Raw genomic sequence first — 8294 nt, forward strand, 5'->3', positions numbered from 1 at the left:
ACCCTCTTTTGTTTTTATTTTCCCCCGTTTCTTTCAACACTGCCTTACAGCAGTGGATTATTTTGTTTATCCGTATACAACACCTTCTTGTTAGTTGAGTACCTTTATGTAGAAGCTATTTCCCTGTCTCAGTTGTAAGTCCCCTCTGGGCTGGGCCCCTATTTTGAACTACTCTTGGAGCCTAACCGTTGCTGAGTACTTCATAACGTCTTGATGACGCTTGCCACTAGATAACATTCACGCGCGGGGTAAAAATCGTGGCACTCTTTTTGGCCGGGACCGCTTCACACGTGAGTGAGTGTTGATATGTGTGGAGTCCGCAGAGCTGTGCCACAGGAGTCGGGTGGCGTGTACGAGGGACAGGGTTTCTGCTCTTGTTTGAAGGGGAGGCTGCCGTCAGACACGAGCTGGGAGGAAAGTGAGCTTCGCAGGGCGCAGGAGGTACAGGTCGTAGCTGGAGCAGAGGAAGCGGAACTAGTCCAGGGCTCACCCTGTGGAAGTGGTGGTTGAACAGAGGCTGAGCGCGGCCGCCTGCGGGACCTGGAACAGTGTTTCGGGCAGAGGGGACAGCGTACGTGGGAAAGGGGAGCTGAGACAGAGCTCGGCGCGGTCCAGACTAGAAGTGCTTAAGACTGGAGTTGTTTTGTTTTTTTCTAAATCTTTTTTATGGAAGTCTAGTTGATTTACAGTGTTGTGTTACTTTCTGCTGTAGAGCCAAGTGACCCGGTTACACACACACACGTGTATATATATATTCACACACATTCTTTTCCGTATTGTTTTCCAGTACCGTTTATCACAGGATACTAGTGCAGTTCCCTGTGCTCTACCGTAGGACCCTGCTGTTTATCCGAGACTGGGGCTCTGAACGTGAAGGGGCGCGCGGTCCCAGGCGAGCTGGTGAGGTAGGGACGAGGGGCGACGTTGTCCACGGTCTTCTCAAGCCACATTCTGGATTTTGAGGTTAGATTCTAAGAGCCAGTTTTCAGGTAGGGAGGGAGCTGATGAGTTTTTAGGACAGGTGTGTGTGGGTGTGTACGTGCGCGCGCACATACCTTTTAACGATCGCCCCTTAGTCGCCCGGAGCCAGTGCGTTGTGCGGGGCAGCTGTAGGTCCACAGTGAGGCCGGTGGCAGCGGCGCAGGGCGGGAAGTGGGCCGAGCCCAGAGACATCAGGAAGGTGATGGCACGCGGTGATGGGCTCGACGTAGGAGGGCAGGGAGCCACTCTGAGGGTCTGGCGTGGGCATCTGCGTGGGGGTCAGGGCAGGTTTGGGAAGTAGCGGAAAGACGTTCGGTTTGAAACGTGTTGAGTCGGAGGGGGCCTCTGCGCGTGAAGCGGGGGCGGCCCTTGGTCACACGCTGGATCCTGGGCGGGGGGAGGCCGGGGGAAGGACTAGAGATGCCGCGTACAGGGGACAGGTGCAGCCAAACTCGTTACTCTTTAGTGGCAGCGTTTTCAGGTTCAACGACACCTTTTAGGTGTGGAACTTAACGATTTTGGCTGACTGTTTCGCAGAGATTTGTTGAGTACCTGCCATTTAAAAGCTACAGCGTTAAGCTCTGGGCAGATGCAAAGAAGAAGAATATCTAGTTTTCCTCTTGGGACTTTAACGTCTAAAGATAAACTACCTAAAAATTGAGCAAAGCACCATGGAACATGATTACAAAGGCAAATAGCGAGGGTAGCTGTGTTTGCTGATTATTTAGGTGTAGGATTTGAAGGCGCGCAGAAACTGGCAGGGCGTGGTGAGCAAGATGGTTGAGTTTTACAGGAAGGCAGGTCTCTTTCCCTTTTGGTAGCAGGAAGCGGGGACGGGGTTGTCCAGGCAGGCTCTGGGGCAGAGCAGTGGCCCTCGGGTCTGTGTGGCGTGGACCCTGCATGAGCACACTGGGTGCGATGCATGGCTGTGATGGTGCTGTAAACCGGGTTTATTACTGGTTGTAGAGCCGAGGAGTTCTGGTCCGTTGAGAGGCCATTAGAAAATTGGCGTATTTTATGTAACTCTATTACTTTGTTTCCATGGTGTTGATGTTGTGTGGAACGCTTTTGATTGTTGACGAGTATGGGGCAGAGTTTAGGGAGCCTTGGTGACTCTAGATGCAGTGCTTTCTCACCGGAGTTCTGAGGTCTGTATCTCTATGGCTTCGGTTATTTGCGTGGGGATGGGAATAAAGATCTGTGAGGTCTAACACACGCAGAGCTTTAAGCTGTGAATGCAAAGAATGCTGTGTTCTGGTGGAGAGGAGCTGCTTTCACTGCGTTTGCATTTTGCCGTCGCCCTCGATGCCATTTGTCTGTAAGTAGACAGAAGACTTCAGACTCTGCTTTCGTAGGCACTTCACGCTGATCCCTTAAGCGTCAAGGTGGGTGTGGGTGAGTGAACTGGGTGTGAAGGTGGGTGGGTTTTTGTATCTCATTGAGGTTGCTCTTCCTACCGTGCTGGGTAACTGCTTATGGATGTTTCCCGTTCCCTTATAGCTGTACCGGTAAAGGGTCCACCTAAGAAATCTCGACAGATGCATCGATCTGAATGCTTTTACTCTGTCTTAGGCTGTAGTCTTTCTCTTGATAGAATTCTTCTGTGATTGTACCAGATGATACAGAAAAGACTCCTGGCTAATTTAGGTGGCACTGACTTACCCGTCTCTTTCAGGCTGCTCCAGGTAACGTTAGAACCATTTACACCAGGTAGCTTTGTTCATAAAATGACGCTGTGGGTTGTTTCACTTGGCTGACGACAAAACCATTATTTTTCGTAGGAGGCAGTGGTAGGTAGTAAGATGTAACAAGTGTGTGAAACACCTGAAACTGCTCCAGCACCTCCAGGCATAAGTGTCCCGGGAACCTTTCACCTTCCAATTCTCTTTCTTTCTTTCTTTTTAAAAAAATGTCCGTGTGTTTCTAAAAGTAAAAGTATATACAACATTAAAATCTAAGCAAATCTTTATGAAAATTCAGTTAATGAGAAGATGAAATCTAGTGGAGCGAAGCCTTTCCCTGTATTGGATTCAGCAGCAGTTGCTAGTGGAACTAAATTACTGTCTAGGAGGTGTTTCCAGCTGTTAGATGGTTGCAAAGAGCAGTTCCTTGAAATGTCACCTCTTTTCATTATCTGAGGGTCTATCAATACCTGACATTACCTCTGTTAATTATTTTATGTATATGCACACACATATATGTATGTGAATTTACATCATACATATTTAATGTATGTACAGATACAGATAAAACTTTTACAGGTAGGCCACGTAGAGAAAAGTGCCATGAATTTTCACAAGGTGGACACACCTGTGTAAATAGCGGGTGTATTTGAGTATCTTTGAGTACACTCTACGAATAATTGTCTTTGGTTTGTGTAACAGGAAGAAGCGTTGATTAAGCCATGAATCTAGAGGTGCATTTTAGTTTGGCTGAAGATGTCTGGTTATTCATATCGCGGGTGTTTTTCTGACTTAAACGCTCAAGGTCAAGCTACGTGGGTGAGAACATCGCTCATTCCTTAGTCGGCCTGAGTGTCAGAGGTGAGTCTTAACCGCGCCTCCTTCAGCTGCCCTGAAGCTGAGGTGCGTGGGCTTTTTATTCACAAGGGCATTGTTTTTGCTCCCAAGCTCTATGGGAGAATCTTAGCCCTGCCGTCAGGCTTCTATCAGGGCAGATGGACTTGTGTATGTCTCACAAAAGCCTTGTTAAAGTCTTGTTTGAAAGAAGCAGTATTTTGGGAGGCGTCTGAAAGGATATGCAGATCATACGTTATACTAGCTATTTTATTTTATTTTTAAAAATCTTTCTGTTATTTATTTTTTTGGCTGTGCCGGGTCTTAGTTGTGGCTTGTGAGCTCCTTTGTTGCGGCACGCACGTGGGATCTAGTTCCCTGACCAGGGATCGAACTTGGACCCCTGCGTTGGGAGCGTGGAGTCTTACCCGCCGCGCCACCAGTGAAGTCCCACTAGCTATTTTAAAATACACTCCTGGATCAAGCCAGATTAGCCTGAGCACAGCATCGTTGTATCATGTTTTATGGACAGACCAAGTTTTACTGACTTGTTAGTTGGCGTGATGTTGGCGGGTGTTGTCAGGAAGTCCCCTAGACGTGTTACAGATTCTCTGGCCACATCACCTGTTCGTTTACCTTCGCAGATAAAGCAAATGGGTTTCAGAGTCTGTGACGGTGGTCTGTACTTCAGTGAAATATTCCGCGGTTTCCCTGCTCCTTCCAAAAGGATAGGCTGCGTATCTGCGGGGAGCACCTGGCAGGTGTGGCTTGAATCCCCTTTGCTTAGAAATTGTTTGTGGGCACCTTTGTGTCTTTCTGAATTAAGCACATGAAAAAAAGTAATTTCTTCTTCAAACTTAATTTTTTTAGATCACTTTTAGTTTCACAGCAAGACTGAGGGGAAGCTACAGAGGTTTCTCCTGTACCCCCCACCCCTACATGCACAGCCTCCCCACCAGAGGATACATCTGTTACAGTCGGAGAAGCTACACTGACACGTCGTAATCACTCAAGTAGTTTACATTACGGTCCACGCTTGGTGGTGTGCATTCTCCGGGTTGGGGCGAATGTATAATGACATGTATCCATCGTTATGAATATCGTACAGAGTATATTCACTGCCCTAAAAGTCCTCTGTGCTCTGTCTTTTCATTCCTCTCCACATCTCAACCCCTGGCAACCACTGACCTTTTTTACTGTCTTCGTAGTTTTTCCTTTTCCAGAACGTCATATAGTTGGAGTCATGCGGTATAGTGGCCTCTTTCGTTTAGTAAATACGCACTTAAGCTTCTTCCATGTCTTTCTGTGGCTTGACAGCTCATCTCTTTTTAGCTCTGGGTAATATTGCCTTGTCTGGATGGACCGGAGTTCCTAAGTCTGTTCACCTACTGAAGGACATCTTGGTTGCTTCCAAGTTTGGGCAGTTATGAATACAGCTGCTGTAAACATCCACTGTAGGTTTCTGTGTAGGCTATACATTTTCAGCTCCTTTGGGTAAATAACCAAGGAGTGTGGTTGTCGGATTTCACGGTAAGAGTGTGTTTAGTTTTGTAAGGAGCTGCCGAAGTGTCTCCCAGAGTGGCTGCACCATTGCGCCCCCCCAGCAGCGACGAGCGCTCCTGTTGCTCCCCAGCATCTCGCCAGCATCGCGTGGCGTCAGTGCTCTGGTTCTGGCCACTCTGATAGGTGTGTCGTGGCATCGTACTGTTGCTTTCATTTCCACCTCCCTGATGACCTGTGGTGTGGATATTTCGCTATGGCTTGTCTTCGGATTCTCCTGACGTTGTGTTTTGTAGAACAGAAGCATTTAATGAAGTGCAGCTTGTCACCTGTTTCTTCCACGGATCGTGCCTTTGGGATTGTATCTGAAAGTCCTTGTCACACCCAAGATCATCTAGATTTTCTTCTGTGTTATCTTTTAGGGGTTTTATAATTTTGCATTTTACACTGAGGTCTGTGACCCACTTTGTGAAGCATTTTGACTAACACGAGTTTTCTCGGTGATTCGTGATTTTATCTGAGCATGAATAGTGCCCCACTTTAGATTAGTGTCTGGGGTGATGTTTCTTTCTCTCCTTTTCCTTATTGCTTACATTGTTTATAATGAGTGTTTATCATTTTTCCCCCCAAACAAGAGCTTTTTTTCTAAATCAGCTTCATTGAGGTACTATTTATCTACAGTAATTAAGTGAACCTCTCTGTGAATTTCGGCAAATTTAGACCATCAGTCAAGACATAGGACATTTCATCACAAAGACCTTTCCCAGTGGGTCCTGCCACCACAGCTCTGGCGAGTACTCATCTGCTTTCTGTCACTTTCTATTAGATTTGTCTTCTCTGGTTTCATGTAGATGATATAATACAATAGATATTCTTTTTGTGACTAGTTGCTTCTCAACATAATGTTTTTAAAAATTAAAGAGTTTTTCATACAATGTTTAAAGGGTACTTCTCATTTACAGTTATTACAGGATGTTGGCTCTTTTTTTTTTTTTAACATCTTTATTGGGGTATAATTGCTTTGCAATGGTGTGTTGGTTTCTGCTTTACAACAAAGTGAATCAGTTATACATATACATATGTTCCCATATCTCTTCCCTCTTGCGTCTCCCTCCCTCCCTCCCTCCCTCCCTCCCTATCCCACCCCTCCAGGCGCTCACAAAGCTCTGGATTAATATAATTTTTTAAAAGATGAAAGCACTCCGGTTGCCGTTTGTGACAAGGTAGAACAGCTCTGCCTTAGTTGCTATGAATCTGCTTCTCCTGGTCCTGCCGGCTGTTTACTGTTGTACTAAAACTTCCAAAGAGCAGGTGTCTGGGGGCAGCCCATCCTCGGTGTCGTTGCGTGTTATTCAGGGAAAAGTAGCGTGTGCGTCTCCAAACAGCTCTCTCCTCAGAACCAGCAGCCCAAGCAGTACAGCTGCTGGTATCTGATCAACTCCAGTCCAGCCGCTTCCTCAGAGACGTGTTTAACTTGCGGTCACTTGGTATTTTTATACATCTTTTACAATAAACACTTTCATTTCCTACTGAACATGTAAGGAAATAAGATGCAGGGTATTCACGCTGGCAGTGCCTGGGAACAGAGCTGCGAGGTGGACACGTGCGCCCCTCCGCGAACTCTTTGTCTGTCTGTTTTCCCTCCCTCCCTCCCTCCCTCCCACCCTCCCATCCCTCCCTCCCTCCCTCCCTCCCATCCCTCCCTCCCTCCCACCCTCCCACCCTCCCTCCCTCCCACCCTCCCACCCTCCCTCCCTCCCTCCCTCCCACCCTCCCTCCCTCCCTCCCTCCCACCTTCCCTCCCTCCCTCCCTCCCTCCCTCCCTCCCATCCCTCCCTCCCTCCCACCCTCCCACCCTCCCTCCCTCCCTCCCTCCCACCCTCCCTCCCTCCCTCCCTCCCACCTTCCCTCCCTCCCTCCCTCCCTCCCTCCCTCCCTCCCATCCCCCCTCCCTCCCTCCCTCCCTCCCTCCCCTTCTTATTAAAACGATGGCTTTAAATGTCACTTAAAGCCTCTGAACTGCCGGGTGCCTGCGTCTTGTGACTGCAGTGGCCTTAGAGGAGCAGCACAGACTTTGTGCTGAAGGAAAGTGCAGTCATGACGCCCTCAGCTGGATTTGCCGCAACTTCATCCTTGCGTACGCTGGAGTCCGCACACCCCTCACGGACGAGCTCACACATACCGTGATCCTCGAGGCTTTTCACCCTCTTAACTGGTCATGTCAGAGTCCAGCGGCACCTCCCGGTCTTGAGTCATCGAATGGAGCAGCTGTAACGGGTCTTGGAGATACTGGCCTTCATCTAGTTAGCCCTTCGGACTGGAGACCCCAGCGGAGACCTGAGCGTGCATCACTGTTACCGGGAGAACCTCAGGACCAGGACAAGAGCCCTCTCAGTGACTCCAGCTCAGGTCTCTCTCCTGGGCTAAGAATGCCTGCTGCCATGTCAGTAAACAAAGTATGCCGTGGCTGTCAAGCCCTCAGCCACGGCAGCCCCCAGTGGTGCACCCCGAGGGGATTCAGGATGGAGAAAAGCAGGACGATGGCCCCAGAGAGCTGAGGAGCACATCAAAGGAATGATTTCAGTGAGCCCAGACTCTTGCACCTTCCCATACACAGAAACGTGCTGACGTCATTAACTTGAAGCCTGGTTTTCTTTAATTAACAGCCATTTTTTGATGTTCCCATGGCCTCTTTGTTGTTGAAACTCCCACATATCCTGCCCCCGCCCCCCAGCCTCTTTAGTCCCTCAGGGCTGCCTGAGAGGCTGCCTCCTGGGCTTAAGTCCTCAGCAGGCCTGCCGAAGAATAAAACAGTTCTCAACTTCCAGTTCATGCATTGTTTTCAGTCCACGTTAGTATCCTGTCCTTTTTGAACTCCTCAATCGTTCGCACAGTAAGTTAATCAAACTTCAAAGTGAAGTGATCTGATTTTATGTAATTGGAAGCCCTTCTTAATAATTTTCGGTTTAAGACATTCAAACACTGAAGACCGATTGCTCCGGACAGTTGATGATGGATTTATGTGTGGTTCAGGATGGTGGCGGAGGGACGTCTCTGCTAAAGGGCCCGGGTCCTGTGGTGCGGCTCAGGGGTGCCGCGGGATCTGCTCCGGCCTGCGTTTCCTTCCTGGTTTTATCAGAACTTCGCTCTGGCGCTGTATGTTCAGCCACAGCTTCCTTTGAACGCGTCGGGGTCTTTTCTTCCCGGAACCTAAGCCTGTGCTGGATCCCCTGCTGGGATGTGCTCAGCCCCCGTCCTCCCCCCCGCCCCCTATGATTCAGTTCTGTTCAGTTTCAC

This window comes from Phocoena phocoena, chromosome 2 (genome assembly GCF_963924675.1).
Source record: "Phocoena phocoena chromosome 2, mPhoPho1.1, whole genome shotgun sequence".
Taxonomy (NCBI): Eukaryota; Metazoa; Chordata; class Mammalia; order Artiodactyla; family Phocoenidae; genus Phocoena; species Phocoena phocoena.